Source organism: Scardinius erythrophthalmus, assembly GCF_964197995.2.
Source record: "Scardinius erythrophthalmus genome assembly, chromosome: 7".
Classification (NCBI taxonomy): domain Eukaryota; kingdom Metazoa; phylum Chordata; class Actinopteri; order Cypriniformes; family Leuciscidae; genus Scardinius; species Scardinius erythrophthalmus.
Genome location: NC_138227.1, coordinates 49,906,223 through 49,919,235, shown reverse-complemented (window position 1 = coordinate 49,919,235; position 13,013 = coordinate 49,906,223). Strand labels below are relative to the sequence as shown.

General features: G+C 41.3%; 1 pseudogene across 1 annotated transcript; it reads right to left on the bottom strand.

The window, feature by feature from the left end:
- Nucleotides 1–4,946: 4,946 nt before the first annotated feature.
- LOC308693440 (trace amine-associated receptor 13c-like) lies at nucleotides 4,947–5,995 on the bottom strand (annotated as a pseudogene). Its single transcript has one exon. The product of its transcript is annotated as a trace amine-associated receptor 13c-like (transcript).
- Between the last annotated feature and the right edge of the window lie 7,018 nt (nucleotides 5,996–13,013).

The window sequence follows — 13,013 nt, the reverse complement described above, 5'->3', positions numbered from 1 at the left end:
TTCATGTTATTTATGAGAGGCAGTATTGCCATTTCTTTTACACACCGATCTACAGGTTCACACACTTTCATGTGTTTCTTCATCTGCTGACGGTGTCGCCATTTCTCATTTCACCCGTTTTTGTGCGTACGCCTGGGTCAGAGTTTTTGTGAAGGACCGCACATTTTCCCCGTCAAGTTTGCTTTTTATAAATACCAATTATTGCGTAGAGAGCGGCGTACGCCTTCTTTTGTGCGTACGCAACGTTTATAAATGAGGCCCCTGGCCCTCATGCAGCGTGGAATGATGGCCCTTTGGCGGCTCACTCCTGTTTGTCCCGTTTGACTCTTTTTCTGTTCTCTTCTTTCCTTCAGTGATTCTGCTTCTGTTAAAATGGCGTTGTGTTAGTGGCCGCACACCGATTTCCCACTATATGATATTTCAGCAAAGCAACCTTTCTTGTCAAACTCTTGACTGATTGTCATTTTGTCTCTCAATTTTTGTATTCAATTTATATTAAGGTTGGTAAAGCACAAACACATTGTAGCTTATGTCATAGACTGAGAGAAGATTTATTTCCTCTGTTGTAATAATGAGTGAAATGACAGATCTGATGTTATATTTCACTCCTACATTGGTAGTTGCCAATCTTCTATAGTTTTATCTTTAGATTTTTCTATGAATGCTTACTATAGAAATATGCACCATATTCAACATATTAACATTGCAATATTTGGTAACACTTTATTTTACAGTGTCCTTGTTATATATCCGAAAAATGTATTTACCATAGTAATAACAGTAAATTATTGTTAAAATAATTATTAAAATAAATTATTTTAAAATAAATTATTGTTTATAGTTACAGTGAAAAAAAGTTTCCTCAAGGTCAGACATTTCTGATATTACTACCTTTGTGGGGACGTTTGGGTTTCCCAGAACACACACACACACACACACACACACACACACACACACACACACACACACACACACACACACACACACACACACACACACACACACACACTGTGATTTCTAATCCAGGAACCATGTTTGAGAACTTTGAGAGCTTTGGTGGAAGAGTGGGGTAACATCTCACAGTAAGAAAAGGCCAGTCTGCTACAGTCCATGAGGATGATCTGTGGGACTTACAGCAGCTCCTGGCTACACCAGATATGACTGCTTATTTTCATATTGTTCAGGGACTCATTGTTCCATTTATTTACCTCAAATGTCTGTGGAACTGTTTTAGTTTATGTCCCAGTTGTTGAATCTTTTTATGTTCATACCAATATTTATATATTAAGACATTTTCTGGAAATAAAAGCAGTTGAAAGTTAGAGGACATCACTTTTTTACAGAGTTTAGTTCTGTATGACTGTCCCTTTTTTTGTCATTATGTTTTTGATAACACAGATGCAACATGACTGATGAAAGTGATTAAGCATAAAGCACATAATATCTACATTTACCATTTATTCCAGTACATTGAGGATTTATGCTGCTTGCTCAGTTTATTAAATGAACTAATTTTACAGTTTTTACCAACTGCTTACACACAAAATCTTTTGATGTCACACGATTTTTGAAACCTCTCACTCAAAGTGCAAAACTACATGCCAAATCTTCAAAACCATAAGCTATTTCTCAGCCTTTGACTCAGTTTTCAATTGCATGAAACACTTTTTGCAAAACACTACACACAATTCTCTACCTAAAACACAAAGATCTATCAGGAAGTGACTTGCTTTCCTTTTCCAAACACAACCAATCAAAATGCTACACTTATTCAACAGGTCACACACACACACTCCTCACATGTGCAAACACTAATTGCTTAACTGATCACTAACCAATCACTGCTTTACTGTAGTATAGATAGGCCTATAAATAGGTCAAAGGTCAGATTACCTGTTATGGAGAAGAGATGAAGCTTAGCACTGGGGACTGCAAACCCCCCCCCCCCACACATTTTTTTTACAATTAGCAATCAGAGCTTTAGCATAAAAGGGCAACAGGGCAGCTCTTCAATGGAGCAATGGATGCCAACATTGGATTTTTTTTTTTTTTTTTTTACTGTAACTGTATACAGTCAATTTTTCTGTTGTTTTGTATGTAGACCACTGTATGTACAACTTTGTGTTGGTTGGGATGTACACTGTGTTCATTGTTTTGTTTGTGGGAAAAATAACATATATTTGTTACAGTGTATTTGTGTGTTTTGAGTATAAAAACAATATTCTCAAATATTTTACAACACACTTGTATTACAGTTTTTGCCCGTTGCTTGAACACTATAGACCCATGCTTAGACTAAAGTAACACAACTTGAAGCTTTTGTTACCATACCTCAAACACATGTACCCATACCTTAAACAAAAGCGCTGCTTTGCACTCTAGTTGCAATTCTGCAACACACTTGCTCCTTTATGCAACACACTTGGTCCTGCATACTACACTCTATTTCATACATAAGACACTTCGTTCAATAATGAAATCTCAGGGTGCCATTTGGAAAACACATGTATCCAAAATACAAAACACATCGGGTAATTGCAACCACTCAAATACACACCAGAAGACACTTACTTGCAAAACTGAACACCAATCAGCCAGCTACAAAAAGCCCTCAGTTTAGCCATTTCAAGAACTTTGCAAGCATGGATGGAGGGAGAGCAAGAGGAAGAGGAAGATGAGGAGGATGAGGAGGATGAGGAGGACGAGGAGGATGAGGAGGACGAGGAGGACGAGGAGGACGTGGAGGACGAAGAGGACAAGGTCAAGGTCGAAGAGGCCATGCACCCACCCCTATTTCTGATGATATAAGAGCAACTTTGGTGGACCATGTCATCAACCATGGCCTGACTATGAGGCTGGGCAGAGAGTCCACCCACATCTAAGCCGCTTCACAGTGGCATCTGTAAGAACATTCTGACTAGAAAACAGCTTTGTCTTCACCTCTCTGCCTTCTACTCTACTCAGATGGTATTTACAGCACTGTACTACAGTATATCACATTACCACATCACGTGTACAGGGTATTGCAGGGTGCTAATGCTCCTTTTGCAGCCAAAGTGGTAGTTTTTGTGAAACATACCATGATTACTTATATTGAGATGTTTCAGTACAGTGGATGATACAGTATATACAGTAAAGTACTGTAAGAAAAAGAAGCAAACCGAGGACAATTTGTGGTTGTATTTCTCTAGAATGACTAAAAGACCTTCTGGGGGAGGAAGCCAACGCCTGTACACACAACAGCAGGAACTTGCCGTTGTGGACCTAGTGAGGGCAGACAATGCCACCCGTCTCCACCAGCTACTACAGAAAATACTTGCAGACAGGCAAGTGTTCAACAACATCAACCATGTGAGCATCACCACCATCAGACGCATCTTGGAAAAACACAACATCACCATGAAGCAGCTCTACAGGTTCCCATTTGAGAGGAACCATGTCAGGGTCAAAGGACTTCAAGCTGAATATGTACGGGTAAGTGTAACTGTCCTTTACATTTACAATACAGTATTGGTGAAATCCAGTAGCAGCTGAATATGTACCACATCAGTACCACATGGATCCATTCGGAGAGCTACACGGGTACCTGTGTGATGGGGTGAGGGTTCTGTATGTGTAGCACTGTAGTACAGTAATATGTTTTTTTTTTGTACGACGGGGTCGTAATGTAATTGGCAAAAGGGCAAATGTGGACACATTTTTTTTTTGCACAATTTTTGGTTGTTTGAAAATGTGCCTCCTGAAAATATGCCTTCTGAATAAACAGTGAAAATCAAAGACTGCAGTGTTTTATATAAAGTAGACTAGTGTGTTCCCCCTGCTCTGAAAGTGTATGCATATGATGCAAGTATGTGTCATTTTGTCATCAGAGTTAAATTTTGACAAATGAATGTTAGGTTTTGATAGTAGAGTTTCAATTTGACACAGATGTGAATGGTATATTTCCCAGTGTTGTGTCATGTTTACTTGTGTGTAGAGTTTTGGCACAATGAGCGAAGTTTTGCAAAATGTGTTCAAGCAACGGGCAAAAACTGTACTATGTACTGTCTGTAGTAAGTGTAACACTGAACCAAAAAAAAAGGCCTAAATCATTATGATGAATGGAGAAGTGTTTTGCATTCATCATAGTGTTTCACATTGAGCACATCAGTGTTCAACTGGTTCTTATAAATGTCTATTCATATGATGGTTTGTGTATGTCATAAACAAAATACCATTTTGAGAAGAAATAACATTGTTTTGAATGTAAAGTTTAATTTTGCAGGAGAATTGAGGGGTTTTGCCCATTGTGTGTGTGTTTTTTTTTTCTGATTTGTGTGTAGAGTTCTGAGAATATGAGGCATGCTTTCGGAAAATGTGTGTAAACAATCGAGAAAAACGAAGAAAAAATATTTTCTGTTTCTACATTGCATTGGCGTTTCCGGTTTACTTGTTACCTCTCTCATCAGATTACTTTCACTGTAGAACATTGTATTGAAATGTAGATATAAGCCTATGAAAGACCAAAGAGCTTTAGATTTAGAACACCAGTGTTTGCATGGTATATCCAAAAATTTATTATTATGAAAAAAGTGTTTGCCATTTGATGCAAATGCTTCTTTCTGACATGTGTTTATAGCATTTTGAATGCAGTGTTGCATTTTGAAGGAGATGTGAGGCATTTTGCATTTTGTGTGTGCAGTTTTGAGAATTGTGTGTAGAGTTTTGAAAAAAGGAGACCTAGTTTTGATAACGTGTGTAAGCAACTGGTAAAAACTGTAATACAATTTATGAACATTGTGTCGATTTATTTCAATGTGTGAGGAAAGAAGTTAAATTGAACGTCAAATGCAGAAAACATACTCTCTGAAATAAGCTACATACTAAGATACATGTAGTGTAAATTACAAATATAAATCCTACAAAGATAATCATATCCTTTATGACTGACAGCTTTACCAGTTTTATTACAATTGATGCTCTGTAAAAATATCGACCAGAGAGGATGATGGCTGAAATATCTTCAGAGTTAAGATGTGTTTAACTGTCTTTTTAAACCAGGGATAAAATAAAGCATAGATCAGTGGATTCAGTCCTGAATTTGTGTACAAGACCCATGTCAAAACATTTATGGTTGTGGAAGAGTTTACTGACATAGAACAGATATAGTATGGTATAAAGCAAAGCATATAAACTACCACAATGATTCCTAATGTCAGAGCAGCTTTACTCTCAGATTTCCTCCTCAATGAACCATCCGTTACACATTTACCACCCTTCATCAGAGAGTTTATAACTTTCACTTTCTGATGTACAGTACTACATAGAAAATCCTCAAATATAAAGATATGATAAGGGTACATGGAAAAATAAAAGACACGAACAGATCAGTAACTATCCAGGCAAATCCCCCCACAGGAAAACACTTTCCATAACACATGTCTGTTCTGAGTGAAGTGTCAAAATATCCATTATCAATTACAAGGATAGTGTTATAAGTTGAAAAACAAGCCCAGCTCAGACAGATGGTTATTAAAGTTTTAGTTGTGGTTATTTTCTGTGGGTACAGTAAAGGGTGACACACAGCCACATAACGATCAACAGCAATTAAAACTAAATTACAGAGAGATCCTGAGAAAACCAAACCCAGGATTATCATAAACAGTTCACAGAAAGTGTCTCCAAAGTACCAACACGTCTCAATCTGCCTTGTGCCCTCTATGGGTAAAAGAACCCCCATAAGCATGTCGGCCACAGCCAGAGAGAGAATAATCAGGTTTGTTGGAGTGTGAAGCTTCTTGAAGTGAGAGATGGAGATGATCACCAGCAGGTTCAGAAGCACAGTCCATGCTGACAGCAATGATACAAACACATACATGATATTGTATTCATGTTTAGAGCGTTTTCCCTTGATACATGATGAGTTGACGGCAGGAAAGCAGTATTGAGTCTCATGATCCTCTGTCTCATAGGCCATGAGTGAGTCTCCTCATGTTAGGAGTTGGTTCTGCTCTTCCTCTTGTCATATAATTTATACAGTGTCTGGATCAGACGGCCCACCCATCTACTGCCCACTGATGATGTAACATTCAAATGTTTTTTTTTTTTTTTATTATGATTTTTTTTAATTCTCTCTTTTTTTTAACATTAGCTTTGAAATGCAATACATTTCTTCAGTCCAGATTAGAATTCTCTTACACTGGTCAAAAGTTAATGCTTTTTTTGTTGTTGTTTTTGCTTCATTTCTTCACTGTCTTGTTGTAGTTTAGTACAGTGGTTCTCAACTCCAGTCCTCGGGACCCGCTGCTCTGCACATTTTGTATGTCTCTCTTATCTGACACACTCAAATCAGTTCATGGAGTCTCTTCTAACGAGCTGATGATCTGGTTCAGGTGTGTTAAATAAGGGAGACATACAAAATGTGCAGAGCAGTGGGTCCCGAGGACTGGAGTTGAGAACCACTGGTTTAGGATTTCCACATGAAAGCAAAGCACAGGAGGAACTGAACTGAACACAGGTGTGGTGGTTTTTGCTTTAATCAGTAATCAGCCACTGTAGATCACGCTTCCTTTGAGCGGCTCCTGGAACTCATCTGAGGGGTCCCTTGGTGAGGTTAAGATGATTTCTGTGAATTAGGAATGGGGTCCAGAAATAAAGGGGTTATGTCATCCATTGGAACTCAAGAATGCTTGAGCTGTCCATAACCCTCCCAGTTTACCCTGTGAAATAACTATTGCAATGTAATATGTGGGCAATAACTGTCCCCTATACAGAACACATTATCAAAAATGGTGAAATAATCTTTATACTGTAGAGTGAAAAAGCTATTGAATTGAACATATGTGTAATAAAAAGGTTTCAGTTCCCAATGACATCCATTATATGGACAAAAATAAATAAAATAAAATAAAAGTCAGTGGGAAGCGAAACTGTCTGGTTACCCACATTCTACAAAATATATCTTACCGGTTTGGTAAGACATGAGTGCGAGGGTCTTTTTACAATACAGATGTCAGGGTTCTGTCACTTCTGTCTAGTCTATTTCTTGGCTTTGTGATAGAGCCCTGAGACTCCTGTTTTGTCTTGTCCGTGGGCCTTGTTTCATGCTGCTTGTGTTTATCATTGGCTGCGTGTTCATGTCTCGTTTTGTGTTAGCACATGGCTTGTGATTTGTTTTATTTGCCATGTGCCTGAGTTTTTGTCATGTTTGGTGTGAGCACATGGCTTGTCATGTTTGTTTCCTTGTGCCATGTGCTCTCCTGTCGATTGGGCTGGTTTGTTGTCTAAGGTACCCTCATGTTTCTTGTTTCCTGCCAAGTCCAGTCTGTAAAGTTTTGCTACCTGCCTTGTTTTCCCCTACAGGGTTAGTTTTGGTTAGTGATGGCCAGATCGAGGCCTCGTGAAGCAATGAAACAGTTGAACCAAATGTACCATATTGTTTCGAGGCTTCGAATCAATCCGACACCCGTCTCAACGGTGAAACCCAGTGGTCACTTGCAGGTGTTGATCTGAAACAACCTTGACAAGCCATTAAAAAAATGTTTTTTTTTTTATTATTGTATTTTTCTAATATGTGAAGCTTGTAACCTATAGGCTCCTCACTGTGCATAATGTTATTTTGGTCCTGCAAAATTTTCAAAAATATGAATTTCTCTGCTGTGGAAGGACTTAGCCTACTTCTTTTTTTACAGATAATTTCTCCACCCTTTGAAAAAATTCTCTCACAAGGGACACTTGTTGCTGGCATGCAAAGATATTTTTTAGCAAGGACATACAAATGAGGAAAGATTACTGCTCTCTCTTTCCAGTAAGTTAGTGGATCACGAGTTCTGGGCAAATATGCATTGCTGATGTATTTTTTCACTTCCACTGTGGCATCAGCTGTAGCATTGTGTGTCTCATATGTAGACCTATAAAATGTATATTCACACTATATTATATTATATTATATTATATTATATTATATTCACATTGAAGCTATTTTTAACATGATTGGCAGTTGTGATTGGGACATTCGCAGGGGCGTAGCAACCGGGGGGGACGGGGGGGACATGTCCCCCTCACTTTTAGAAACAGGTGATTCTGTCCCCCGCATTTTTTTGACCCAGCGCCAATATTTCCGACCGTGTTCTCTGATTTGTTACTTAGACTTGAGTGAACTAACATTCATCCAATCACAGCACGAATCATCTCTTGGGCGTGTCTGCCATGAGCTTCAAATCTCTTGTTGCTCTCTTGCGAATTTTCGTTCGCTGTTTAGTCACTTTGCTGTTTGGCCGTCTGGGGTAAAATGAACCCCAGAAAAAAGCAGAGGACATTACATCCTTTTTTCAAACACGCACTGCAAGTATGTATGTCGCGATGACATGAATCACGCGTAAAGTTTCCTTGTTGATTTAACCAACTGTAACGCAGTAAGACCGTATATGAGACCGTCTATGAGTTAGACGTGTACGACAACAGAACCCGTATGGACCTTGTCACGTCGCGCCGGATTGTGCCGAGTGTGTGTTAAATGCTCTCCTACTTGTCGCTTTGGATAAAAAGCATCTGCTGCCTAATGCCTAAATTTTATAAATGAGACGTAACAGATTATTCCCATCAGGTAGGCTACGCAACGTCATAAGACGTTGATATTTGGTTAAATTTCGGTTGCGACGTCGGGTGACCAAAATAATGTTAAAACTTTGTAAATACATTGATTTAGGTTTTATTTAGGCCTATATATTTAATAAAATGCATGTTGTATAAAACTAGGGGGAAAATGCCCTTTATAAAGGTACAAAAAATTAGTGTTTTCAAACAGTGATGTAATGAAACATTGACAATTTAAGTTTGAAGGGAGTAAAGCCTCTGTTTATGCTACTAATTAAGGAAATGTAATTTTTCCAAAAGAAGAACTTTTATTTTAAATAATTGTTCATTTTAAATCAGCCTTCTTCAGTGTGATATGTTACCATATTATCATGCTTAACACTGAGAATTTGAATAATTGTAATGTGATGATCAGATGCAGATAACTAAATCAAAGAATATCATATTTTGGGCAGTTGACAGGTGGATTATTTATTTGTAACAGTAGATTAGGGTGACTCAAAGTGCACCGGATTAATGAATTTATCTTTAAAATGTACTAAATTTTCTTCCGGGGGACCATGCCCCCGGACCCCCCTAGAGGTAGGCTACCAGGCTCCACCCACAAAAATAATGTGGGAATATGATAATCTACAAAAAAATACATATTTTCATTATTAGGATTTTACTACCTCCGCCTCATTTTTAACCAGGAAAAACCCTGTTATGAACATCGCCTTTGGGTCACATCCTATGGTCACATACAGCTTTTGTCCCCCCCACTTTTAGAATGGCTGCTACGCCCCTGGACATTCGATTGTAGGGCATAGGGCTATGGACTTTTTAAACAGTGTCCCAAAAGTTTGTAATTATATTTCAATTATAATTATATTTCAAACAGTGCATTGCTTAGATGGCCCAGCAGTGTCAGTAGTAGGCCTTGGGTAATGAAAAAATGGCAGGATGAGTGCTCCTCAAATGGCGCATCATGGATGATGTATTGTTGCAGTGGGCTAGATACCGATCACAATACACACATCTCACTTTATTTGGGGTTTCTAAATGGAAATGCTCCCACACCACAGATGTACGGCATCTCTTCTGGGGAGCCTCCATTTTATCTATCTATCCAAATCTATCTATCTATCTATATGAATCTATCTATGTATCTAGATATGTATCTATAATCTATCTATGTATCTAGATATGTACTACCTAGATATAATCTATGTATCTATATGTATCTACCTATAATCTATCTAGATATTTATATATGTAGCCTATCTGTAATCTATCTGTATCTATCTATTAATCTAGCTGTCTATATTTATATGTATATATTAATGTGTCACTATACTCTGTCAGTCTCTAGCCTATCAGTCAATGTGTTGTGTAAATTTAAATGTAAGCCTAAATAGCCTAACTAATCAAATCTCACTATGTCACTATATAATCTAAAATCCGCTATCTCAAAATCAAACTCCCAAACAAAAACCCACGAGGTCAATATGCGTTGATTTCACTTTTATACAGATGTGAGATTGTGTGGTCTGTTCCCGACGTGTTCGCGGACCACACCTGATGAAACACTTAGTGAAACACTTCGAGGCTTCGTTTGGTCATAGTCACGTGACATGGGTGTTTCGAATCACGCTTCGGATCAGTGTTTCGACACATCTGCGCTTCGGGATCTCGCAAAGCTTCGGAACGACTGTTTCGCGTCAGCCATCCTTAGTTTCCCTTTCAAGGGAACTCCCGTTGCGTCGAGAATGATGCTATGGGGAACGCTTTGCGTGATGACGTCTTGAAGCACATGTAAAATCAGTCCAATGGTGTGGCGGAACGTCAGAGGCGGGTGACGTCACGTACCAGGAAGCTATAAAAGCCGGCCCGAAACAGAAAACGAAAGCTTTCTGAGTCTTCAGTCGCGCTCTGTGTTGAATCTGTCCTTGTTATTTGGTGTTGTCTGTCTATATATATATATATATTCAGTATGGCGAGCAAGCAGCAGTTTAGAGTGTGTGTCCATCCCTGCCCGCGTTATTTAACGGGAGGTGACACACACACTCTTTGTGTTGTTTGTTTGGGAGAGGAGCATGCCCAGTCAGCACTCGAGGGTGGTGACTGTGTGCATTGCTGTGCGCTTCCATTGCGTACGCTCCGATCCCGGTTGGCACGGTTCAATCCCGATCACGTTCCCCAGGGCTCTGGTCCCGCTGCTGCCGAGGCACAGCGTCGATCTCAGACCTGGGGTTCGCAAATGGATCTATCAGTGGATGTTGAGACGGGCTCTGCCTTATCTCAGCAACCTTCTGATAGATCCAGTGCCTCTCATCAGGGTGTGGAAGCACGCGCTGCGGTTTCTTCCCCCCCGATGGAGGCACCAATACTGCAATTGTCCAGCTCTGAGGAGTTGGACGTTGTTAGTGTTGAAGCTGAGTCTGAGGATTCGCCACCTCAGTCTCATGCTTTTGAGGAATTGCTCGATGTTGTCACGAGAGCAGTTCACAGATTATCTATTGAGTGGCCAGAGGATAGGCAGGACGTTCGCTCGAAAAGTAAGCTCGACGAACGCTTCCTGCCATCTCGTGCACAGCCTCAGAGAAAAAGCCTTCCGTTTTTCCCCGATCTCCACACCGAGGTGTCGAGATCGTGGGGGAAACCTATGTCTTACAGAGTTTACACAATTATAAAGAGCATGGTTATGGGGAGATGCCGAAGGTGGAAGAGACGCTCGCGAGCTATCTCTCTCCAGCGACGGCATCTTCCTTGAAGGCTCCTTCTCTTCCCTCTAAACCAGTAAAATTTACTTCCTCGCTGGTTCATAAATCATATGCAGCCGCTGGTCAAGCTGCAGCGTGTCTGCATACGATGTCTATCATGCAGGCCTATCAGGCTGAATTATTGGGGGATTTAGAGGAGGGCGGGGGTATTGGTCCAGACACAGTGGCTGAACTACGCAGAGCCACGGATCTGTCTCTCAGGGCCACCAAGGAGACCGCTAAATCAATCGGGCGGTCTATGGCAGCCCTGGTGGCCACTGAGAGGCATCTGTGGCTCAATCTGAGCGACATAAAAGAAAAAGAAAAACATGTTCTCTTAGATGCTCCGGTTTCCACTGATGGTCTATTTGGTGATGTTGTGAACAGTGCGATAGCTAAATCACAAGAGGCCTCTAAACAGGCAGTTGCACTCCAAAGACTTCTCCCCCGCCGTTCATTCTATGAGGCTGCTGAGCGGGAGCAGCCTCACTCCTCTAAAAAGGGCGCTGAGCACCGTGCCACTCAGAAGCAGAGCGTGTCCTCCCGTGCTCCCCCACAAAAATCTCGGGGACACGGAGGGCGCGCTCAAACCCAGCAGTCTTCGAGGGGTAGGACGGATCTGCGGACCGTCATTACCGCCAAGAAGGCTGCTGGGAAAAAGTCCTGACGTCCGAGGGCTCAGGACAAATGAGGGTAGTCCCCCCCGAAGCAGAGCGGTTAACACCTCTTTTTACGGTGCCCGTCTCTCTTCGGTACCCTCAGGGGACCGTTCTGCCAACCCTGCCGCCTCCGGTGTTACAGGGCGCAGCGGTCTCCGGCGAGCACATATCTCAAGGACCACCCGGAAACGTAGTGGCCTCGGGATGCCCGCCCCCTCCGAGGAGGGTGTTAGAGCAGTCTGTTCGGTCGTTCCCTGCCGGTGCGCCGTTACAGGGCGACGAATTGACTACTCAACAACAACGAAATCCAGAAACCAGTCTCGAGAGGCTGGTACCTCTAGTAGAATCTTTGACAGCGTGGAAGCTACTGTCGAATGTTTCTCGTTGGGTCCTGCAGACCGTGGAAAAAGGGTATCAGATACAATTCAAAAAACGCCCACCTCGGTTTATGGGGGTCCTGCCCACAGTGGTGGGCCCCGAGCAGGTTCTGGTTATGGAACAGGAAGTAAACACTCTGTTAGAGAAAGGGGCCATAGAATATGTACCTCCCTCCAACAGGGAAACCGGATTTTACAGCCGGTATTTCATAGTTCCGAAAAAGGACGGGGGATTGCGTCCCATTTTAGATCTTCGAGTTCTGAACGAGTCAGTCATGCAGCTCAAGTTCAAAATGTTAACATTGAGACAGATCGTGCCACAGATCAGGTCCGAGGACTGGTTTGTCACGATAGACCTCAAGGACGCATATTTCCATATTTCCATCCGTCCGTGTCATTGGAAGTTCCTGAGGTTTGCTTTCGGGGGCAAAGCATACCAATATCGTGTTCTTCCATTCGGCCTAGCTTTATCACCCCGCACTTTCACCAAATGCATGGATGCAGCTCTGGCGCCACTGCGCCTCCAGGGCATTCGCATTATGAACTACATCGACGATTGGTTGATTTTAGCTCAGTCGCAGCAGATGGCGGTTCAACATCGAGATGTTGTTCTCGCCCATATGAGAGAGCTGGGGTTACGGCTGAACGCCAAGAAGAGTGTG